Below are 26,328 nucleotides of genomic sequence, written 5' to 3' on the forward strand. Positions count from 1 at the left end.
AAGGCAAACTTGTGAATGGATATGTCAGTTTTTCCAATGTTTTTAATATGCAAAAAAAATCCAAGACAGGCCTGATCCTTGTTTAGAGGGTGACAAGTGCACTAGATGCAACATATTCCTGTTTCAATCTAGAATGGGATGACCTGAGACCAATAATAATACTACTATTTCACCCTGGTATGCACAATGCAGTGAAGAATCCTTGGACAACATGTGTATTAATGCAAAGATCCCATGATCTAGCTGCTTTATCATCACAGAGCACAGCTTTTACTGACTAAAAGCCTAGTCTATCTGTTCTACCTGACCAGATATATTACAGTCAAGTGGGAAATTTATGTTGGTATTACATGGATGTGAGCACCTAATCTTTGATTTTTCTATGGTCATTAACATTTCTAGAAGTTGAAAACATTTCAATTTTGTAGAGTACTCTGGAGGAAAATATTTCTTGAATTATTACATGATCATTGGTGGATCAGAGGTGGAGAGGCTGAGCAAATTTAAATTCCTGGGAGTCACTATCTCAGAGGATCTTTCCTGTCCCCAGCATACTACTGTTGCTGTGAATAAAGCACTATAGACCCTCTACTTCCTCAGGAGTTTGCAGAGATTTAGTATTCAATCTAAATCCTTGGAAAACTTCTACATATGTAGTGGAAAGTGTGCTGATCAACTGCTTCATGGCCTGGTATGGGGACACCAATGCCCCTGAGCAGAAAGCCCTGCATATGGTAGTGGACACAGCCCAGCATATCACGTGCAAAACTTTCCCCACCATCGAGAAAATCGACATAAAATGATGCCTTCAGAGAGCAGCAGCAATCATCAAGGATCCACACCACCCAGGATATGCTTTGTTCTTTCTGCTGCCATCAGGAAAGGGGTACAGGTGCAACAAGACTTGTACCACCAGCTTCAGGAACAGTTGCTACCCCTCCATGATCAGACTCCTCAACAATAAACTCAAACAGATTCATTTAAGGACTTGATTGCACATTATTTATTACTGAATTTTTATGTATTGTTTACATTCCTTACTTTTGTATACATATCATCTTGAGTACTGTTTACACTCCTGATGAGTAAAAATTTTGCCTTACCTGCGGTAAAAGAAAAATCTCGGTTGTATGTGATGTATGTATTCTGGCAATAAATCTGAACTTTAACTTTGAAATTTTAACTCGCTCTATAATTTCAAATAACCTGTGTGCAACCATTGCCCAACCTTTCATAAATACCAAAAAAAAAGCATCAATCAAGTTTCAAGTCCCAATGGGGGCATACAAGCTTTCTCTAATATTTCTAAAATATATTGAATGTTTGACTATATTTAATTCTAAATGATGTGCTTACATGAATTAAAAATATAAACTGTAAAACTGAAAATACTTTCAAAACTATTAAATGACAAACTAATTCAAATTCTTCATTATATCCCCAAGTGCAAAATATGACTGTACACTTTAAACCAATTAGCACATCTTAATAGCTAATGGTGCACAGAATGGATCGTTTAATTACATCAGAAAAACTAAGGATGGATTTCATTTTAAAAGATTTGTGCAAAAAGTTTCACATTGTTCTAGCTTGCAAATGTATTTTTTTTTCCTCCCAATTCTGTCATCTGCTTCAGCTGACAAAAGAAATGGGCCTGAAGTGTAAGTCAGACCTGATGTTCATTTTACAAATGGTCAAATACATGCAGATTTCAAAAGTTTTTGATTGAAACATGATCCATCATATTTTGTAGTCAATTGGAGGGTACACAGTGGGTGCATAGTTTTGAGGAAAAAAAAAATTGCCTTTTGATCATCAGTAGCTCTTCAATGTAAGGTTTCTGAAAGCATTGGTTCCTTGATTATATCTTAGTGGCAGATTTTTTTTGGCAACACATTTAGACAATGAGAAGATGTCTCAATAGGTGTATATGCCTTATTCTTAGTTCATTACTTTTATTTATAGATTATTCTCCAGCATGTGGTACAGCTGAAGCAAATCTGACATTAGAACAGATTTATATTGTTATCATTTCAAAATTTTCTAGGTCCTCTTTTTAGATTTGAAAAACATTTACATGATGGTTGACAGAATAGTAGTGCATATTTCTAGCCTATTTATATCAAAAATGAATAAAAAATGTACACAAATGAATGTAAAGAAATATGAAGGCCTATATTTGAGAAAATTTTGATTTTACCAGAAGTAAATCAGCATAAATATATAATGGAATATCCTATTTTGGTACTACAGTTAGGCCCAATAAATGCTTCAATTTGTATTCATTTGCGCATCATCTCCCTTCGTAGCAAGTAGCTTAGCTGACAACCATCTGGAAAAGCTAATTACAACATGCATGGCTCATGATGCATTCAGTCATCAGAGACTCTTGCATGGATATTAGACCTCCTCCAGCTAAAACTTGATTCTAAAATGGTGATCAATTATAAAAAAAAAAAAAAAAATCCATTTGTAGTTTCACTCCCTTTGATTTCTGTAATCCCTCTCAACCCCTTAAATTTTATGAAGTAATTGAGTCATACAGTAGAGAATCTGGCATTTTAACCAATCCATCCATGCTACCTGATTCTTCCAATCTGCACTAATCCCATTTATTTTGCACTCGTCTATATTCTTTTGCAACTTGACAATTCAAGTACTTGTCAAGAAACTAAATGTTGTGAGACCATCTACCTCTTTAAACAGTCCAGACTCAAAAATACCCCTAAGATTTGCTCTATCCTAAAGCCTTTGAACTCTGCACTCCAGTTCTGGCCCTTTTTGTATCTTAAATTTTCATTACTGCTCCATAACAAAGCTTTTGTTTAGCAAAAGGAGTTTTTGCCATGGATATTTTGAACAATGGGGAAATTAAAGTATCTGGGGAAATAGATAGGAGGATAGAATTGGGTCCTTGGCCAAATCACTCATTCGTGGCCCTACTCCTCATGTTCTCATGTCTTCTTGCTCTCCTTATTTACGGAAAGTAAGGTTAGGTTGCAGGATTTTGTCTTGAGGGAAATGCATTTCAATTTTTTTGTCTATTAATTTGAGTGATCAATTAATCCCAGCAGGTAAAACACAGGATTCTGTTGACACTGTGGTTGAGAGGAAAAAAAACACAAAAATGCTGGAGAAACTCAGCAGGTCAAACAGTTCCTTTATGTGTCAAAGGTGAAGATAAATCACCAACGTTTCGGGCTTGAGCCCTTCATCAAGGGCTTCCCCCACACCTTGATGAAGGGCTCAAGCCCAAAATGTTGGTAAATTAATCCCAGCAAATTGTTTAGTACCATAAAAGCATTGAATAGAAGTAAATAACGAATAAAATCTTAGAATTTCAACTTCTATGACTAAAAGAAATGTAAATCAATTATGATAGAATTTCAATTATTTTTTTTTTTAGAATCTTTTGGTCACCTCACATTATTTGGTTCAATGTAAATTGTTTTTGGATTTTCCTTTGGAATATCTTGAAAATTTAATCAAAGGCCCTAATGAGACACATTTCTGCTGTGTTTGCATATATGAAGACCCCAATGCTCCTTTAAAGCATATTCCCTGAACACCATGAACATCACGGGAACTAATTTTTCTGCATAAATCATAGTGAGGAACCCATGCATTAGACATGTCAGGGACTGCTCCCTCTGGGCCTCAATTTTCCAGTCCTTCCTTCCCACCAGTTTCCCCCTTGGTACCTACTCCTGTGATCGCCCCGACATCGCCTCCGGCCCCGACATCGCCTCCGGCCCCGACATCGCCTCCGGCCCCGACATCGCCTCCGGCCCCGACATCGCCTCCGGCCCCGACATCGCCTCCGGCCCCGACATCGCCTCCGGCCCCGACATCGCCTCCGGCCCCGACATCGCCTCCGGCCCCGACATCGCCTCCGGCCCCGACATCGCCTCCGGCCCCGACATCGCCTCCCGCCCCGAGCAACACTTCACTTGTGAATCCCAGAGGTCATCTATTACTTCTGTTGCTCTCACTGTGGTTTCCTTTATGTCAGAGAGTTTAGACACAGAGAGGGAGATCATTTCATTCAGCACCTTATCTCTGCCTGGAACAATAGCAGAGATCTCCCAATGACAATTCATTTGAAGTCCTCCTTGCCAGATTCCCTTGCTAACATATCTGTCCATGGTCTCATGCACTGCCAGACTGAGACCACCTGCAATATTCTATCTGGGCATCCTCCAACCAGTTGGCATTAATGTCGACTTCTCCAGTTTGCATAGCCACTCCACCCCATCCCTATTTTGCCTTTGCTCTAGCTCTGTCTGTCAGTCTTTCTCTCTCTTTCTCCTGTCCTTCTTTCTGTCCAATTATCACTTTTTGTCTCTTGGGCTGTGCACACTGCTAGAATCAGGCCACAGGTACAGGGGCCTGAAGATGAGCACCCAATGGCTGTGATAGTACAGATTCTATCACCAATGCGTATATGTACAGATGGTAGTGTAGGATGACTGATTGGCTGAGAGCATAGCCACACCTACTGGCAGGTTTTAAAGGATTGTTCCTAGCCAGACCAGGTCATTCTGGACTGGTCGACCTACATGTGATATGCTCCAGTCTTTTGTTAATAAAAGTTTGGCTTGGATCAACAAGTCTTGGTTCTTTCGACGTGCTCTACAATGGCACAAGCTTCATCCTCTCTGCCATCAGATTTCTGAAAGGACAATAAACCACACTTTCTCCTATTTTCTTGCACTATTTATTTATTTTTGAAATGTAATTTCTAGCAATATTTGTACGTACTGCTGCAAAACAAATTTTGTGACCTGTTCATGATGATAAATTCCAATTCTGAATAACTGACAAATCCACTATTGGAAAATATGAAATGTACCACAGTTGTTTGCATACTCCTTCCAGATCAGCCAAACAAGCCACAGACCCGGCAGGATTTTCCCCATCCATTCCAGTCTATGATCCATCCCACCCCTCCACCTTGAAAATTACATTTGGTTCAGAGAATAGAATATTTTCGATAGAAACTTGTGTTGAATCTGTATAAAAGCAACAGTTTATTCTTGGTCTTCTAGACATCAGCACGAGGAGTGATTTTGCATTACAACAATGAAGACGCTGTTTACATCCGGTACCGCACGGATGGCAGTCTCTTCAATCTGAGGCGCCTGCAAGCTCACACCAAGACACAAGAGAAACTTGTCCGTGAACTACTCTTTGCAGATGATGCCGCTTTAGTTGCCCATTCAGAGCCAGCTCTTCAGCGCTTGACGTCCTGCTTTGCGGAAACTGCCAAAATGTTTGGCCTGGAAGTCAGCCTGAAGAAAACTGAGGTCCTCCATCAGCCAGCTCCCCACCATGACTACCAGCCCCCCCACATCTCCATCGGGCACACAAAACTCAAAACGGTCAACCAGTTTACCTATCTCGGCTGCACCATTTCATCAGATGCAAGGATCGACAATGAGATAGACAACAGACTCGCCAAGGCAAATAGCGCCTTTGGAAGACTACACAAAAGAGTCTGGAAAAACAACCAACTGAAAAACCTCACAAAGATGAGCGTATACAGAGCTGTTGTCATACCCACACTCCTGTTCGGCTCCGAATCATGGGTCCTCTACCGGCATCACCTACGGCTCCTAGAACGCTTCCACCAGCGTTGTCTCCGCTCCATCCTCAACATTCATTGGAGCGCTTACATCCCTAACGTCGAAGTACTCGAGATGGCAGAGGTCGACAGCATCGAGTCCACGCTGCTGAAGATCCAGCTGCGCTGGATGGGTCACGTCTCCAGAATGGAGGACCGTCGCCTTCCCAAGATCGTGTTATATGGCGAGCTCTCCACTGGCCACCGTGACAGAGGTGCACCAAAGAAAAGGTACAAGGACTGCCTAAAGAAATCTCTTGGTGCCTGCCACATTGACCACCGCCAGTGGGCTGATAACGCCTCAAACCGTGCATCTTGGCGCCTCACAGTTTGGCGGGCAGCAACCTCCTTTGAAGAAGACCGCAGAGCCCACCTCACTGACAAAAGGCAAAGGAGGAAAAACCCAACACCCAACCCCAACCAACCAATTTTCCCTTGCAACCGCTGCAATCGTGTCTGCCTGTCCCGCATCGGACTTGTCAGCCACAAACGAGCCTGCAGCTGACGTGGACTTTTTACCCCCTCCATAAATCTTCGTCCGCGAAGCCAAGCCAAAGATAACTGTACTGTCTAACCAGTTCATCTTTTGACAATTGATAAAACTAGAGAGAGTACAGTAAGAAAGCTGGTGTCTGTTTTAATTTTAGTTGGGTTTTTTTTCTTTATCTGGAATTTTGCTCACTATGAAGTTTGATTTCAATTTTTCCAGCTATTGGAATTGTCAGGTAGGTTACTAAGAAGATACTCATGAAGTCTCACCTCAAGATTAAGGACAGCAATCTCTTTAATGGTACTGGAGTTTCATCATAGAAGGATTGGAAAGAAGGCACTGCTGAGATTGTTGCCACTTTTAGAGAGGGTACTATACAATACATGCATTGCCCAAACATTACGTTTCAACCTCACTGTGGCTTGGGATGTCTCAAGTATTTCTCAAGCTCACACAATTCCTAACGCTGCAATCTTAATTAGTGTGCAGCTTGCAAATGCCAGAATATTCGCAAATGCCAGAATATTCTCAAATGCAGCATTCTCATGGGAGTCAAAATAAACTTCAGCATTTTCTTCTGAACAGGAGAACTGAACAATCGGGAAAGGTAATCTCAGAAACAGCATTCATGGAGTAATTCAGGCTCCTATGTACAATGTGCTCCCAACTACCCATCGAGGGGTTTATTTCTCCCATGGACACTACCAGGGGATTGTGTGCACAGAGGTGGACTAAAACCGAAGGCAGATTCATTAAACTCAAGCTGCAGTAAGAATTATTAAACCTGGTCTATTTTAATCACAGCACCATGCCACTTATCTGACTAATTCGAGGGTACTTTGTGTTACGTTTATCTTGTGCCACACTTTGTTTCCTGAATAATTGCAACTTTTTACATGTTCCATCAACTCACTTGCAAAAAGATTTCTGTGCATTTTAATGAGAAATTAGATGCCAAGTGAGAAAATATTAAAGAATTAACATTGCTTTCAGCACTGCAGCAAGGAAGGGTGACCAAGAAGTCACTCTTGTTCAATACTATCGTATAGTCTTCAGTTTCTTAACGTGCATGTGGCAAAAATTGTAATTAGAAAAGAATTAGATACTTAGTCCCTTGTGTTAGTTCCTCCATTTAATTTGTAGCTTAAATATCTGCATTTCCTCCATCCCTTAACACCTTTTCATTACCAAGAGTCTACCAACCTCAGATTTTAAATTATTGATAAACCTGCAGTCATTTGCTGTTTGTTTCCTTTCACTAATACCTTTGTTTTGAATTTGCTTCAGTCTACAATGCCTGCATTATACGGATTTTTTACGGAATTCACAAAAGAGAATATATGGCATTCTATCCTCTCACTTTAATAATTTATAAAAATGAATAGTAGCAGCGACCACAAATCATTATGTCTCAATGATCTCACTGCTGTTATGTTGGAAGTATGCTTTTCCATACTGAAAATCGATGCAAGGGATGCATTTAATCCCTTAACATTGCCATCGGTGCCCATATTAAGAATCTAATTTTTGTCCTTTGTAGCCTGCTCTTCTTTCTTTATCCAGTATATATGCCAATGCGATTATTTTTCATTCCCATGCATATTTTTAGCTAATCATTCCTCATCTTTGCTTCCTTTATTAGTTCACACTTCTCTGATTTTTTTTAATATTCAAGTTTGGTTTCTGATGGTATTTTCAGCCTGATACTTGCCATAAGCAGCCTTTTCTATTTTATTTTCCTCATTGAGTGCCACATTAGTTTTTTTTTTGCATTTCTTAGGAATGTGTGTCAACTGTATCTGAACTGTTCCTTCTTTAAAGGCGTCCATTGTTCTTCAGTACTCTTGCGTGTCAATCTTTGGTCCTATTTTATCTGGGATGGATCTACTTTTATCCCACTGAACTCCTCACTCAAGCAAAATGAAACATGAAAGTCTGCAGATGCTATAGTAAAAACACACTGAGGTGTTGCAGAAATTCATTCCATGGGAGATGATGATATATGGCTGATGTCTCGGGCCTGAGCCCTTCTTCAAGGAATAATCAAAGGGCTCGGCCTGAGATGTTGGCCATATATCATTATCTCCCATGGGTGCTGCAAGTCAGCCTGAGTTCCTCCAGCATTTCAGTGCATTTTTTACCTTCCTTGTCCAAAGAGAAAAGATGTCATTTATTGAATAAAAAAATTCATACATATTCAAGTTGTAACAGAAATGTATATCAGTCCCTGTTACAAACTTTTTTCCTCACATGTTATTTATTGCTGCCTTTCAAACTACTTTGAATGGGTAGATTTAAGGCTACCAGGTCAAAGAATGGCAGAGAGGTTTGTTTATTTACTTTCTGCAATTTGTTGCATGGCAGTGTATGTATCAACAGCAGGAATGGGCCTTAGGCTGTGAGGTAACTACAAGACTGAAGACAATGCTGAGAGCAAGTTTAAGCAGCATCTGTGGAAAGCAAAACAGTAAATGAAGTTGGTGAAATATCCTCCAGCAGAATGAAAAAAGTAGAAAAAAAAACAAGTTAGCTTGATGTTGCAGAGAGATGGATAGGACAAAGTGTGAAGCCAAGGTTGCCATAATATGCTATTCACAAAGCTATCTGATAATGAGGGAAATTGAGGATGGAGAGAGTGTGGTGATATGTAATTACACCACAAGGTCACCAGAGGTCATCCTGGTGACCTTGTATATAAAGCAGTCCAGAGCTACAGTCTAGCTTTCCAGGTTCATCTTGCAGAGAGATAAGACCTCTTAGTGTACATATTAGTTTATTAAAGCTGTCTTATACTCACACCGCTGATGTGGTTGTTGCCAGTACAATTTTATAAACTAATATATACACTAAAAGGTCTTGTCTCTCTGCAAGACCAACCTGGAAGGCTAGACTGTAGCTCTGGACTGCTTTATATACAAGGTCACTGGGATGACCCCTGGTGACCTAGTGGTGTAATTACATATCACCACACAGAGTTAGTATATTGGATGGAAAATATTGCAGCAAAAATGTCTCCACAGAATTTACCTGATATGCTGGATAATTCTAGCATTCTCCGTTTGGTTTCAGGTTCAGCAACAGTTCTGACCTGCATTTCACAGCTTTTATACTTCCCTTGGTCTTCTCCCTCTAGTGTTTTTTCATTTTTATTTCAGATTTCCATAGATTTTAGATTGTAGTGTGGTGTGCTGTTAGCCAGAATCAGACACATACAAGGTTAAAGACTGTGCAACAGTCTTTAATCCACAAAGACTTCCACAGAGCCTGGCTGGCTGTGGTTGCAGCAACTCTGATGGAGGCCTCGGGAGGCCAGCACAGGCTTATATCCTGGAGGGTGATTGACACCTGACCAGGTGGGGCTTGATCCCTTCAGGCCAACTGATTGACAGCCAGCCAGGTGTTGTCTTGTCCCCTTACACTCCTGCAGGTACAGCAGTTGCCCCCCTGCAGTAGGCCGGTGGTACACTCCTGCAGGTACAGAGGTTGCCCCCTGCAGTAGGCCGGTGGTACACTCCTGCAGGTACAGAGGTTGCCCCCTGCAGTAGGCCGGCAGTACACTCCTGCAGGTACAGCGGTTGCCCCCTGCAGTTGGCCGGTGGTGTACCACCACAGTATGTCCTTTAGGGAACACTTTGCACCTTGTATTCTTCCCTCATTTCATTGCAAGGCCAAAAAGGAAATTACCATCCCAAGCAACTGTGTCCACAGTATCTTCATTAAACAGCTGTAAAGATATAACCAGAAGAAGTTGATACTTTTCATTTTTAAGATGGAAAAAAAAGTTACAAGTTCTTGACTCCTGGTATTTGAACTTCAGAATTTAAAAAGGTTTGCACCAAAATAAAGTTTTAAAAAATAATATGTTTACTTTTTGTATTTTACATTTTGGAGGCCTCAGTGCTTCAGAACAATATTTGATTTTAATCAACATTATAATATTAACTGTTATACAGCTAAATGGAGAAGAAGCATGCATATAAGTCTCAAGGCACTGTAGTGTTTCACAGGAGTAATCCCAGCAAGCAGCAGTAAGATTTGTCTCAAAGCCTGGTTTTCATCAGGCTATAATGCTAATTATGTACCATTGTATTTGACAGGCTTCATGCATTAACCCCCATGAATTTCCTTAAGAGGAAGGAATTAAATTCAACTGATGAACAGCTGGTATGCAATCAACAACAATAATTCCTGAATGTCTTTGCCCAGTTTGCAAACAGATACCATAGTCCCATTATGATGTGCACTTTTAGCTGATAACACATTTTTAATATCACCAGAGCATTTTTGTTTCCCTCATTTGTGTTTGGACCATTTACCTCATAAGTGATAGAACATCAAGACAGAAAGTTAATTGTAGTTACTGAATGGTCATGTGGAGAACAGTTGTGCTGTTAGTAAAAGGTGATTTCAGGAGTCCTGATTAATCCAGAACAACACGATAAGAGTTATGCTGTTGATTCTCTATTGCACATTGTGGTGGCTTGTTGTTCAGTAGAGAATTTTGGACACCAAGTAGATTTGGAGGAGGAGGGAAAACCATCTGCTGTATCTATGGGGAACAAACCACTAGGGGAATAAAGCCCATCAGTTTGAACAGTAGTAATCAGAGGAATTAACAAACTCATCTAACCCTGAACAATTTTGAAAGGTGATAAATGAACCCTTCACTGTCATTGTGTAATGCTACTGTGTACAGTATTCCTTCATTTCCCAACAACCAGCTTCATTAAGTGGAACTATTTTAAGAAATGCATCTTAGAAAGCAGAGCCTACTTCAAGCTGTCAGTGCCTTATCAATCAAACCAGATCACTTATCACAACAGCTGATTCACAAGCCAAACGAATGATGCTTTTATCAACAATCTGACCTCCAGACTACAATCAGTGAAGATTGATAAGAACTTTTCCTCCACAATCTCCATCAGTACTGGAGCACCACAGCACTGTGCTCTTAGCCCCCTGCTCTACTCACTTTACACCTACAGCTTGGTATGACAATAACACTGTCTAGAAATTTGCCAACAATAGCATGGTAGTGGGTTGTATAAAGGAAGGGGACGAGTCAGCACACAGGATGGATTGAAAACTTGGCTGAATGGTGCCCAATAACTCAATGTCACCAAAGCTAAGGAGCTGATTGTTGACTTCAGAAAAGGAAAGCCAGAGGTATACAATCCAGTGATCATTGGGGGATCAGAGGTGGAGTGGGTGTGCTCATTTAGGTTCTTGGGAGACACTATCTTGGAGGATCTGTTCTGGACCCAACACACCAATGGCATCATGAAGAAAGCCCGACAGCGGGCTTCCTCAGGAGTTTACTAAGGTTTGGTATGACACCAGAAACCATGGAAAATTTTGAAAAATGGGTGGTGCAGTATGCTAACTGGCTGCACTACTGTCTGGTATGGGAACACTAATACCCCTGAGCGTAAAGCCCTCCAAATGGTAGTGGACACAGTCTAGGACATTACAGGCAAAACTCTCCCCACTACTGAGTACTTCTACATGAAACACTGCCATCAGAGGGCAGCTGCAATCATCAAAACCCCTATCTATCCAGGACACGCTCTGCTCTCACTGCTGCCATTGGAAAAGTGGCATAGGTGCCGCAAGACTCACACCACCAGGTTCAGGAACACCTGCTATCCCTCTATCAACAGACTCCTCAACATCAAACTCAATCAGGGACTCTTGTGCACTTTATTGATTTTTTTTTTTGCCCTCTGTGTATTGCAGTCAGTTCTTTTTTACATTTTTACATTTGTTATCTCTTGTATATTCAATGGATGCTGGTTATTAACAAGCTTTTTTTTTCTGGTAGCAGATTGATGGCTCTATCTGAGGTGGTCCCTATCATGATAGCAGCTTGGTAGGATATGTTGATAATAGTTTGGTCTCTTTTGCCATTTTCTGGCATATGTCCTATTGCATGTGTGAACCTCTTGGGAGATTGGCTGGAAGATTTGCCTTCCCTGCTATCCTGGTCTGTGATCTACTAAAAATGGAGAAATGTGTGCTATTCATTGCTTTATAGCTGGTGCAAGAGGAAGAGTAGGAATCCAAATTAACTACATTTTACATTGTAGTACTTATTTGCTCCCTTAAGCTGCCTCAAACTTTCAAGCTTTGAACTAGGCAGATTTCTTCCCCTGTCCTTTACCTATTCCCACCTTTTGACTTTTAAAGTGAGAAAGTCTTTTCAGGAATATATTGAAGAGCTAGCATCACACTTTCTGCCAGCCCTAATTATGTATCTCTTCAGCCAACTGCCTGTAATATTCTTGACTTCTCAGGCATCAGAGCAAATATTTCTCACTTTGAAAATCTGATACCATTTAATAGCCCAATACATTGTAACCAAATAAACAAAATACTTTTACTCAATTTGCAATTTCATTTTCTGATTTATATAAAAAAAATATATAAAAAAAAATTGTGTGTTCTTGCTCTTCAATATTTCTTGGCTAACCTTAAGAAAAGTTTTTTTGCAAATATGTTTTCTGCATTTGAGTTATTTCCAGCTTGTAATTTGGCAATAGTGAATGAGACCCAGGCATTTTTTTAAGAATCGAAGTAAACCGGGTAATTCTTTGATTCCATATTTTCAAGAGAAAATATCTCTGGATATTTAAAGCACATTCTTTATCTATTAATATAGATAGTTGAAGCAACATAATATTCAAGATTCACACACTATGGTGTCTTGAAAAAGCTCTAAATTGCAAAATAAATATTACTTAATTGGCCATCAAACTCTATTGCAACGCAAAATCTTTGCTCTGTGTACTCACTGTTTTCCAAGTCCATCAGCCTATGTATTTTGGGCTGTTTGTCTCTTGGTTTAGCAAAGCCTCTTTTTTTCAGTCATTTTTCTTTCTTTGTCCCTGTCTCTGAAATCCATCCAACTACCTGCAAACTCAACAAACCTTCAATTCAGACTTGCGAGTGTTTCAAGTTCAGTGCCTAGGCATTAATATCTGTAGTTGCCGACTGATCTTTGCTTCTCTACTCGTTCCTGAAACACCATGTTTTTGATCAAAACTGTTTACTGTTCCTGTATGCCTCAGTTTTAAACTTCAAAGGCACTTCTATTGGCAGTGTGATCTGCTTTACAATCAATCTCAAGTGTTCCCATTTTGTTGATCCATATTGATGTTCATTAAATAGCAAAGCTCAAACTTAATATGGCATAGAATAGCTTTAATTCTGTTTCCAATGCAAACAAAACCCAAATGCCTTGTCATCCCCAACAATCACAATTTGTGAAGCCATAACATCCTTAGACAATTGCCCTTGTGAATTAGGGATGTTGATAAATATTGTACACAATAACCAGAATACGATTGAAAATTCCAAAATGTTAGTGATAAATTCTGACCAACATAATCATTGAATACTGATAATAGGATTGGCCTTTCAAATAAGTAATGATAATTCCATTTACTGTCGAAATAATGGTCATGGCAGAATTAACACACTGCCTACAAAATACTGAACAGTAGCAATTAAAAATAAAGCTATAATAAGAATCTCTGTAATGCAAACCTTCAACAAAATTGCGGTAACAGCACTAGTGCACTCAAAATACACAAAAACAGGAATCAACTGTTACAAGTTGATGCATACTAATGATTATAGCATCAAAGAGCAAAGTTAGTGAACCAGTCTCTATTTAATTCTATTTTTGGTTGTTTTCAAACTAAGTTTCCTGTCCTGTTTAATATCTAATAATCAACAATTCCTATCTTTCATTCGGGCCCTCCAAAACATTGGCTTTAAAAGAGGCATAAAGAGAAAATTGCATTTTATTTCCATCTTCCCTGGCCACATAAGTAATGGCCAGGGAAAGCTTTAACCATCACCTCCTACTCTTCTAAACTCCACACACAGAAGCCTACCCTTCCTGAAAGAAATCTGTCCATTCCAGATATTAGGCCAGGCATCCATGAGGTGTACGCTGAGAGCAACAACAGAAATGAACACCGCCACAATCTGTAAATTCACCCAATCATCTGGGATATAAACCTTAGGTCAATGAGGAGTGCAGCACATGACAGGACCCATTTTAAAATGAAGAGGTACCAGCCAGTGAAGCTGCTCTATAGAACTCCTTGCATGATAAACCACAAAAAATAACAGAGTTAGGCATTATTACAACCAGCAGAAGGTTGCTATTTGGTGGTGTACAACTCAACAGAAAAAGGCATTTCCAAGAACATTCCTATCCTCAACAATGGCAGGAACAAACTAGCAAGTACCACTGGGGGGGGGGGGGGGGGGGGGAGAGGGATGGGGAGCTGAGGAGCTGAAGCATTTCCAATTGTGTTCAGCCAGAAGCACCAGGAATATAGTCCATTTCAATTCCTTCTGAGAGTCCAGCCAGAAGTCTCCAGACAATTTGAATTACTCCACGAGATATCAAGCAAGGCCTAAGAGCACTGGGTAGAGCAAAAGCGACAAGACCAGCAAAAACCTGGATCAAAGTGGAAAACTTGTGCCTTAGGAGAGTTAATAGGACTGGGATCTACCAATCAATATTGATAATCAGCCAGGTCTACCCCCTATTTATAAGAGACAGAGCAAACCGAATCCAGTTCAATACTGCCCAGCCAATCGACTCTCAATTAGTAATGTGGTGGATGATGTAACTAACAATGCCATCCAGTGGACCACTTTGATACCCAGTTTACCTTGCATTCTAATGATGGCTAAATTCTAGAAATGAGGAAAATATGACTGTTCTTGATGTCAAGGCACTCTAATTGTTAGAATTATTCCTCATCCTCAAGGAAGGGTGAATGTTGGGGGTCAATTTTCCTGACCCCAGGATATCACTGCAGGAGTTGTTAAGGGAAGTGTTCTTGGCCCAACCATTTCCAGAAGCATCATCACTGGTTTCCAGCCATCATAAAATCAGAGTGAGGATATTTGTTGATTACTGTATAATTCCAGCCACAAATGTTCAACTAATAGAGAATCCTACATTCAGAAAGACCAAGACACATTCAGTCATGGGCTGAAGAGTAGCAAATACAATTCCCATGACTGTCTCCAACAAGAGACATTCAATAGCATTATCATTACTGAATGTCTCACCATGAGTATCATGAAGGATCAGAATCTCAACCCAACCATTCATATCAATACCATGGCTACAGAGATTGGGTATCCTGTACTGGATAGATTACTTTCTGACACCCCAGATCCTATCGACATACACCTGGAACATGATGGAATAATTTCCTCTTGCCTGGATGAATGTAACACCAACCAGTCTCGAGAAGCTTGAACTTCTACAAAACAATGTGGCCCATGGAAATTGTGAACCTTCCTAAATACTTGTTCCTCCACCAATGGCACTCAGTAGCTGAAATGTGCACCATCTAGAAAGTGCATTGCAATATCTTCTACCGCAGAGATGAAGCAGGACATCAGGTTCCTCCACTCAAAGTCATGCTTAATGCTGACTTGAAAATGTATTGCCAGTCACTGGTTCTAAATTTTTGTTCTCCCTCTTCAACAGCACTGTGAGACTACCTTAACCAGAAGGACTGTACCTGTTTAAAAAGCCAGCTCATTGCTATTTTGCTGGCAATATGGAATGAGTAATAAATGTCCGAAATATCTAGATTCTCAAAGTGAGTATTTGAGGATAACCTTTGCTGAACAGCTTTCAACATTTTAATACCTTGCCTTAAACAAAGAGACCAGTACTGTGCACAGTACTCCAGATGTTGTGCCACAATCTATCAAAAAACTAAAACATAACCTCCCACTGTTATGTCAAGTTCTCCTAACAATAAATGCTAACAGTTTGCTCTCTTTCTTAATAACTTGCTCCAGCTGTATACTAGTATAGTGAGCCTTGTCTATCAGAAAAAAAGACTCCTCTTCCATGCGTACCTCCAAGATCATGTAACTTTCTATTTCTACAATAATTTTTGATGTGGCACTTTATTAAATACCTTCTAGAAATCTAAGTATAGAATATCACCAGTGTCCCTCATTCACAGCTCACGTTACTACTGCCGAGCTCCAATAAATTGGTCAAACAAGTTTTCCCTTTCACTGAATCACGCTGACTTTGCTCTCAGTTGATGGCTAGTTTTAATGATCAAAATTCACCAATAACTGGAAACCCACAGAAGAAAGTTAGAAACAAAGACTTTGATATGCATTAAAAATATTACACTAGACAACAAAGATTTTGCTTCCTGAACAGTTTTGCGTGAATTTTATGGATTTTGGGCTGCTAATCATGAACATCACCTTAAAATTCTTCTATCACGTTCCTTTTTTTTTAGAGATGACTAATTTTTGTGATTTCTTATCATATTTTAAGTCCACTTCAAACATACAAAATCGTGAAATGGAGCGTGTCATTGAAAATTTATTTCCTGCTGATCTTGGTGCAGTCAGTGAAGAACATGGTGAAAGGCTTCACCAGGACACTGCAACCATGGAAATGCAATATCAGGGCACTGGAATCCATCAATGAAAATCGGCAGCGCAACATTTTTGCGTCAGTTGAACTAACACAATGTGTCAATGTCATGCGATTTAACATGCTAAATTCAGTAGAAATTAAGTTAATGCTTCTCCAACATCCTAAGTGATAGAGCAAATCTGAAATTATCTTTGTGTTCAGCTTGAAGTTGTCCACCATAATCCCCAATTTTGTTTCAGGAAGCAAACATTTTGGAAAAAAATCTGTTATTACCTTAAATTCCCTTTTTGTTTGCGCTGACAAACTAAACCGTAACATTAATGCATTTTCATTGGATGAATATTGGAGGAACATTGTAAATAGTATGCATTTTGTCCTGCCAAATATGATTAGATGGGTAGAATTTTTATGCTATTTTTCAAATAAAAAATTTAAAGAAAATAGCACAGAACTAACTTTTCAAATGACCGATCTTTTGAATTAAGTAATTTAATTACCTGAGCAGCCAGAGAACATATTAACACGGCACGATCTGTTGCCACTCCAACACCCTCACACAGAGAGCGGCAAAATTGTGCAGATAATAGAGCTGCTTCTTCACAGCACCAGCCACCCGGGTTCAATCCTGATCTTCAGCGTTGTCTGTGTGGAGTTTCACATTCACACTGCAGGTTCCTATGCAGGGTCCATATTTACCTCAGTAAGGGCGATCGGTCGCTTGATTAATAGAACATTCCCTGCCTCCCCCCCATCTCTTCCATTTACTCTCTTGCTCCTCACCCAAAAAAGTTTTAAAATAAAAAGGAATGCATCCTTAAAACACAATAATAAACCACCAAAATGTCACTCAACCAGCTGATAGATGAAATGACATCATGTAACAGAATCAGAATTAGGTTATTGTCAAGAACATGTCATAAAATGTGTGTTTTGCAGCAGTGTTGTGGGACTCATTTAAGGACTCGTACAATTTTATTGATTTTTATTCTCTCTGTATTGCACAGTTTGTTTACATACATTATCTGTTTATAGTTCTTTATTTGTTTACATGTATATGCTGTGTAAATTTTCTTTGCACTACCAATAAGTGGTAATTCAGCCTCCTCCACAGTAAAAAGAATCTCAAGGCTGTATGTGATGTCATACATGTACTCAGATAATAAAACTGAATCTGAAGGTGTATGGGAAAAAAAAGTCAATCATGTTGAAGGAAAGGAAATTAAATTGACAATATTTATTTTGTATTTTTCTTTGGGAAGTAATTAAGAGCAGAAAGATTGCAATTTAACCAGTATGACACTGTGATTGAAAAGGTACAGATTTCCTTTGCTGGATATAGGTCCTTTATCTCAGACTAAATTAGCTCTCAAAAGTACGATGAAAGAGGAGCCCAAACACCCCTGGACAATATAGATGATCCTGTCAAATGCACATGACACCTTGATACTTTGGTTGTTTGTACATGTGCATACACACTTTTAAGTAATGGACCATTAACCCTATACTCAGCCTTCTGGAAAGATAAACTAGAAGATTGAGTACAGGGTTAATGGTCCGTTACTTAAAAGTGTGGATGAATAGATTAGAAAACAAGTCTTGTAAGGTAAGGTTAGCAGAGCTGGGACTATTCTCTTAGGAGTGTAGAAGGATGAGAGGAGACAATAGAGGTCTATAGGATTATGAGTGGCATGGAAAGGGTGGACTGCCAGCACCTGTTTCTCAGGGCAAGATCAGCCAAGCACCAGAAGACATATAAACAAAGTTTAAAAGAGGGATGTTTAGGGGAGACATCAGGGGAATTTTTTTTTTTTACACAGATGATGGTGAAGGCTGAAGCATTTAAGAGACTCTTCGACAGCCATGTGGATGAAAGAAAAATAGAGGATTACAGGGTAGGGAAGGTTTAGTACAGAGGTTCTCAACCTTTTTCTTTCTGCACATACCAACTTAAATAATCCCTATGCCATCAGTGCTCTGTGATTAGTATGGGATTGCTTAAGGTAGTATGTGAGTGGGAAGGGAAGCTTGAGAATCACTGCACTAGACCCAGTAGTTACTCTGAAAAATTGTCATTGGCCCATTTCCTTTGGAGTTATGAAACCGTGCACATAAAGAGTCAATTAGGTACGATTAAAACAGTGGTTTTCAAACTTTTCTTTCCACCCACATACCACCTTAAGCAATCCATTACTAATCACAGAGCACCTATGGCATGAATGGAAAGAAAAAGGTTGAGTCACTGGTTTAGTACTTTATTTTAGGAAGAAATATATGGGTTGGCAAAACATCAAGGGCCAAAGAGCCTGTACAGTGCTGTATTGTTCTATGATTTGTTGGTTGTTTTTACTTTGGATAATTAATAATATAAATTAATTGATATTAGTAAAATTTTAATTGTTTAATTTCAAAAAAATTTTTAAATTTAGACAGACAGCACTGTTACAGGCCATTTCAGCCGACAAGTTCATGACACCCAATATACAACCAATTATCCTACACCCATGGTAGACTCAAGTGGTGGGAGGAATCTGGAAGCCCCAGGTAAACCCCATTGAAACACGGAGCGAATGTACAAACTACTTACAGCACAAGATTCAAACCCCGGTCCCGATTGTTGGCATTGTAAAGTTGTTGCGCGACCTGCTACACTAACTGTGCTGTCCTAATTTTCATTGCCATTTTTGAAATATTAAATTTGTTTGTTTCAAACTGCTTTTGAATTATTGAGATGTACTCCATCGAATTAAATAAATACATATCTGTGGCGGACCGAGCGGCTGAACATCTGGACAGGCAGAATCACTGCACCGGAGTGGCCAGCACAGTACAGTGCAGGCTCCCCTTCTTTGCCAAGGAGAAGCCTGCATTTGCAGGCCCGTGTGGGTTGATGGAGCATGTTGCTTCCCTGCTGCCATGTTGCCAGAGAGACAATGACTCTGCAGCACGCTGGCACCACTCCCCTTTGTGAGGCGGGCTGGCACCACTCCCCTTTGTGAGGCGCGCAACTGTTTAAAATAATAAAACAGTTGGTTATTGACTCCTCTCAGGTAAGCTGTGTTTCTTGAGTTCTGCAGTTAGTACCTCTAAAATATCACTACAAAAGTAATTTAGGTAGCCAATAGCTCTCCTGATTAGCATGGTCATTCCCATAAATGTAGTAAATGCCCAAATAATAATTTTCATCTGATGGTCATCCTCATCAAGAGATAGGTCATCACTGTTAATTCAACATAAAGGATCAGTCTCATGTATGAATGAAGAATGCAAAGAGCTCGGGGATTTCAGCTGAACACCTTGAATGAACATTAGGTGGCAGTGTTACACTGCATTATTTGCTCCCTTCCACCCCATTGAAGCTGCGAACATCAGTAACTGGCTGAGATTTTTAAAAATAGCTCGAGTTTGGTATCGATGTACCTGTATATTACTGTATGACAGATCAGAGACAGGTGTAGAGTTGAAAGCTCACATCATGATTAGTTTTCCAAGTTGTGCTGTCCTGGCTTTATAAAATGCAAACACTGAATGCCAGAGAAATCCATTGAATGATGTAGTTATATATGTCATAGATACAATCTGAAAATTAGTTTTCGTCATTTTAAATGTTGCTATAATGTTCTGATCAAGCCTTGGTGATCACATTTAATGTCTTTGACATTGAAGTTAACTGTTATCATTGTTGTATCTCATTCTTCAAGGTATAGTTGATGGAGATTTTTTAAAAATACCTGCATTTAAGCCAAATTAATTGCTTTCCTTTTGTTTTGCTCTTTCTCTTAATTCAGTGTTAATCCTTACTTTTTGTTCAGCATCTGATGTATTTTTGGATTCATCCTCTCTATACATCCTTCTAGTTGCTTCTGTGGTTTGTTTCATCATACTCCAGCTGGATTGGTCAAGATGTTGTTCTTTGCTTTTTTTTCTGATCGTAATATTTCCAGGTGCTTGGTTTCTGCTTCAAAATTTCTGCCCTTTAAAGAGTAATGCACCAATTCACTTGCACTAGTGCCAGGAAGGATGCAGTCCCTTGGAAAGGTATGATAGACATCATCTCCTCCTGACAAAATGTTTTAAAAATACTCTTGTCAGTGCAACACTTTGTTTTGTCAGAGAATCACATGCAACATCTAATGGTGACATGCCTGATCAAATTGAATTATTTATTATCATAAGTTCTAAGGTATAGTGAAAGATGTTGATTTTGCATGCTATCCAGGCAAGTCAACTTGTTCTTAAGTATGGCAGGTATTGCAATAATAAACCAGAAGTACAGAGGATGACATGTCAGTAAGTCAAAATGTGGTATATAGAAAAAAAATGTATTGTTAAAATAATGCAAAGGCATAATCTTTTAACAAAGAGGGGAAAATTTAAGAATCTGATAACAGCTGGAAAGAAACTGTCCTTGAATCTGGAGGTTTGTGTTTTCAAGCTCACGTATCCTCTTCTTGACTTGGGGAGGATGGGTTCTTTAATATGTTGGAAGCTTTCCTAAGGGAGGTATAAATAGGCGTATGGACATAGTTGATGACAGGGAGGTCGGTTTGCACGATGGTCTGAGTTGTGTTTACAACTGACTGCAGTTTCTCAACCAAGCTGTGGCACATCTGGACAGGATACTCTCTACAGTTCATCTTTAAAAATTGATGAGAGACTTTGGAGACCGACTGAATACTGAATTTCAGCATTGCTGATTAAGGCATGTCAGGAATTTGTTTTTGACACTGTCCAGATCAGAAGCATCATGAATGAGGTCATTATCCATGCTCTGACAGGTATCCATGATTATTAGAATGATTTCTGTGTAATCTCTCTGTTATTAACACTGGAATCCTAAATAATGGCAACAGCAAAATCTGTTATTGATGAACATTGTGCTGCCAAAATCGTGCTTACAGATAAATTGACAATCTCCTACCACTCCGAAATAGTGTCCATAATATCTGGATTTCCCTGAAGTCTTCAATAATTGGCATCAGTAGCTTCTCTATCAGAAAACACCAGATTGCTTTCTTGACAATGCAGCACAAACATAAACTCGATGTAATTGAAAAGAAGCAACTCTCTGGGAACCTAAAGCCTGAAATCTAACTTTAAAACCTGTGAGCTAAAAGAAAAAAAATCAGAATCGGAATTTATTCAGTGTTTTGCAGCAGGCATCATCATGGTGCAAACATTCAAATCATGAACCATGTTTCAACACTAACATTAGTGCATGAAAAGTAAGGCTGTGCCTTTGGTTCATTGATCATTCAGGAATCTAATGGCGGTGGGGAAGAAGCTGTCCCTATGCCGCTGAGTGCTCATCTTTGGGCTCCTGAACTTTTTCCCCAATGGGAGCAGTGAAGAGCATAGCTGGGGGTCTTTGCAGATAGAGGCTGCTTTTTTAGGACATTGCTTTGTCTTTGATGGAGTGAAGTTTGGTGCCTGTGATGTCACGGGCCAAGTTAATAACCCTCTAGAGTTTATCTTGTTCTGAGATTTGGCACATTAATTCCAGGCAGTGATTCAACCAGCCAGAATCCTCTCCACGGTACACCTGGAGAAGATTTCAGTGACATACTGACATACATAAAGAAATACTCCTGAAAAGCTCAGCAAGTCAAGGAACATATGTGGAGGCAAAAGGAGTACACCAACATTTCCGGTCCAACATCTCGCCCTCGCCACCCCCCTCCCTCTTCCCCTCTCACCGCGCCTCTCTCTTCTGCTCTTGCTGCGCCTCTCTCCCCCTCTCACTGCCCTCTCTTTCCCCCCTTGCTCCCCCTCTCTCTGCCCCCTCTCGCCGCTCCTCGTTTGCTGCACCTCTCTCCCCCTCTCGCCGCCTCTCTCTCTCTTGATTTAATAGATGCTGCATGATCCACTGACTTCTACATTTTATTATTCACTTCAATTTGGAAGCAGAAGGTGGTGCAGGAAACTAAACCAATTGTGCCCTGGTGGTGGGGCACCAGCAAGGAGGAAGATGTCATGATAAGGGTTGGGTTGAGGCTGGGAGAAGTTAAATCAAACATTTAAAAGAGTAATCGTGCAGCCAGTGGTAATGGGAGCTGAAGGAGTCTTTACCTTGTAATGGCCTGCTTCTTGACGAGAGGCTCACAACATTGGTGGTCATGCACTGTAATTTAATTTGGTGTTTGCGCATCAACAGTACACTGCACACTTTATTCCTTGAAGAACACAGCCCAAAACGTCAGTAAAATATCTTTACCTCCTATGGAAGCTGCAAGACAGGCCGAGTCCTTCAGCATTTTTGTGTGTTTTTACACTACCTGACTGCATTGAACACATCTGGGGGCCTCCACACATGTATACTTTATGCTGACTAGAGGAGAGGCCACACTGGATCTAGCACTGGGTAATGAACAGCATCAGGTGACAGACCTCTCTGTGGGGGAGCATTTTGGTGAAAGTGATATCAACTCCTTGACTTTTAGCATAGTGATGAACAAGGACAGGAGTAGACAAAATGGTAATGTTTAATTGGGGACGGGCTAATTACAATGGGGTTAGGCAGTAACTGTGGAGAGTAAATTGGGAATACACGTTGTCAGAGAAAAGCACAGAAGTAATGTGGAGAATGTTTAGGGGCCACTTGTGTGGGGTTCTGGATAGGTTTGTCCCACTGAGACAGGAAAAGGATGGTAGGATAAGGGGACCTTGGTTGACAGAAGAGGTGAAGTATTCAGAAAGGCGAGGGAGCAAAAGACCGGAAGGGCTCATGAGAATTTGATGGTGACCAGGAAGGAACATTTTTAAAAAAGTGCTACAATGGGGCAAAAGAAGGACTTGCCAAGTAGGAGTCAGGAAACACCTAAGGTGTTTTATGCATATGAGAAGAACAGAGGAATGACAAGAGTGAAGGGAAGGCCTTTAAAAAATAAATGAGGCAACTTGTCTGGAGGTAATGGAGGTGCTAGATGAATGCTTTGACCATTCTCTGGTGAACACTGAATCAATGTGAGGACAATACAGAACAAGTTTATGTGCTGGAGCACATTGAGGTTAAGAAGGAGGAGGTGCTAGATTTTCTTAAAAGCACTAGGATTGATAAATCCCCAAGACCAGATGAGATAAATCCCAGGTTACTAACGGAAGCGGGGGAGGAGATTTGTGACGGGTTATAGAGTTGGGCAGAAAGTGGCAGATAGTGTTCAAACTGGATGTGTAAAGTGATCCATTTTGAATAAACTTGAAGGCAGAGTACACGGTTACTAGCACAATTCTTAACAGTTGCAAGAACAGAGGGACATTGCGGTTGAAATCTATAATTTTCTCATGGTTGTTGTACTAGTTGTTAGCAAATTAAGAAAGTTTATGGTATTCAAGGCTTCTGTAGTCGGGTGCTTGAGTTCAAGAGTCATGAGATAATGTTGCAGCTCTATAAAACTCTGATTAGACCACACTTAGAATATTGTATTCGGTTCTGGTTGCCTCATTACAGGAAGAATATGGAAGTGAAGGAGAAATTGCAGAGGAAACTTACCAGGCTATTGCCTGGATCTTATGAGGCAAGGTTAACAGAGTTGGAGCTTTTCACTTTGGAACAAATGATGAAGGGTGAGATGAGAGGTCGACAGATTATGAAAGACATAGTGGGGTAGACAGCCAGCACTTTTTCCTGGGTTGAGCATAGCAAACATCAGAGAACATCTGCACAAGGTGAGAGGAGGAAAGTTTATGGGAGATGTTGGGGTAAGTTTTTTTTTTACATTGGGAGTAGTGGAGGCCTGGAATGCATTGCCAGGGTGGTGGTGGTGGAAGCTAGTACAAAGGGAGATGTAAAAGACTCTTGGGCACATGGATAGAAGAAGAATGGAGGGTTATGGGTGTGAGGTAGTAAGGTTTAGTTTGTTGATATGTTTATATAGGTGGACAGAAGTGCCTGTACTGTGCTGTTATGTTCGGTGCAAATAGATATTTGTTGGGTTGCTTTACAGACGTTATGTTCACATTGTCAGTAAAAATTCCTCTTAGGATGAATCAATGCTCAGTCTTGGAGTGCCGACTGCCTTCTCAAAGCTGCTAGGTGCTATTGGCTCAATCTATGCAGCAATGAAGACAACATCACCATCAAAGAAAATTCATTAGCTTGAAGGTATAAATGACATTAGCATGCAGCTGTCCTGTCCTACAAGTAAAGCTTTATGTAGGAGTGAACAGCATGTCTGGGTGAACCTCATGATGCCTTTACCCTGTAGCAGCCCAAGCTCCTTGATATTTTTGAATATCAGAGCAGACTTGAAACTGGCTGCGCAGGTGAAAGAAAATACTGCATGCTGTCCAAAAGAGGACCAAAAGAAGTTCAATCAAAACCATAAAACAACCACACAAGCCTATGATCAAATCCATGGACATAAGCATGCCTTGATAGATATCTATCAGCAGATAGGTTCTTGGGTAGGGCCATCAAGATAACACAACAAGAATTGTGCCTGCAGGAGCAATTCTAGCACAGAATCTCTTCCAATCGTGGCATTTTAAAAAAAAAAATCTAATTGTTGTTCACCCAATCATTTTCATTTTGCATATCTTGAATTTTGGTATTAAATCTGCTTCTCTAACATGCTCAAATCCCAAACCAGCTCTCTCTGCAGCAATGCACACAGTTTTCACATAATTCCTTGATTGGCCATCCCTTTCCATAAAAATGAGTTCCCATTCTCCCAATTTCTCACTCTCCCTCTACTTTCCTCTCCCTTGACCTCCCTGTCCTCCTATCCCTCTACAAGAGGTAACTTGCATTCCTCTGCACTATAGAGTCTCACTTCCATGAGGTGTGTTCCTCAAGCCAGAATTCATTTAGTGTCACATTTTGAATGCCTTTGTTAAAGTTGCCTCAGGAATATGGCCATGATACCCTCTCAGTGTAATTGGACGGACATCTAAAAGTCAAATGATAACGCAGTAGATGTTTTTTTTAAAGTAATTAACAAATACACCGCTGTATCCTTGCTTTTCCTGCACAATACCAGCCCCTATTCCTCTCTGTATCCATCCCAGCTCACAGATGCAGTGAGGGTTTTTTTTTTGTTGTGGAAATTGAGATTATTACACAACGAAGGAAGAGTAGAATGTACCTTGCTCTTCACCCAACTTCACAATGTTGATAATAGCAGGTAGTTAATTTTCAAAGTAGTTCAACTTGCCAGCATAGAACACTTATGAATCATAGACACTTTCCTTTCTGTTTATTGAAATTAAAAAAACCCCAGAAAATAATGGGTGAGACGATTCCTATTTCCTGCTGCCAACTTCCTGTAAAGGCACTCAAAGTGCCACTGGTACAGCACCACTCTCGTGATTAGAAAGAGAAACAAAAAAGTGTCCGTGGATCCCGTCACCTCCTCCCATGCCACTACCTCCTGCGACCCCGTAGCTAATGATGTAGCCGAGCTTAAGGCATCTAAGTACCCCTCCTCAGTTTTGAACCACCCTCTCAGGAATATTTCAGAATCGGAGACCCTTTGAGAGTCCTGCTTACCATCGGCAACCTCAAATCCCTCAAGCTGGTCATCAGCAGCTTGGTGTGAGTCCTCTGGCCACCAAGCCAAGCTGCTATAGTCTCCTACCCTGAAGGGCCTTCTCCCAGGCTTCTCCTACTCAGTGAAGTTTGGGCTGCCAAGCATGGGTGCCGCTATTTGGGACACAGACTTCTGTGAGTCATTGATTTTTTAAAAAAAAAAGCACTACTGGTCCTATTCTACAGGTAGCTTAATCCTGCTTGGCACTGGCAGGCATGATGGCTAGGCAGACAGGCTCCACAGA

The 26,328-nt window shown here is 40.3% G+C and overlaps 1 long non-coding RNA gene across 2 annotated transcripts; it reads right to left on the reverse strand.

The window, feature by feature from the left end:
- Positions 1–1,000: 1,000 nt before the first annotated feature.
- Positions 1,001–19,468, reverse strand: LOC138742879 (uncharacterized). 2 transcript variants are annotated; one of them, XR_011344481.1, is made up of 4 exons: positions 19,145–19,468; positions 17,058–17,235; positions 12,905–13,022; positions 1,001–1,103 (listed from the first exon to the last, which is right to left on the reverse strand). It is a non-coding gene; the product is annotated as an uncharacterized lncRNA (long non-coding RNA). The 2 variants fall into 2 exon arrangements; XR_011344480.1 differs by lacking the exon at positions 1,001–1,103 and adding an exon at positions 9,738–9,837.
- Positions 19,469–26,328: the final 6,860 nt, after the last annotated feature.

Source organism: Narcine bancroftii, chromosome 9 (genome assembly GCF_036971445.1).
Source record: "Narcine bancroftii isolate sNarBan1 chromosome 9, sNarBan1.hap1, whole genome shotgun sequence".
In the NCBI taxonomy this organism is placed as follows: domain Eukaryota; kingdom Metazoa; phylum Chordata; class Chondrichthyes; order Torpediniformes; family Narcinidae; genus Narcine; species Narcine bancroftii.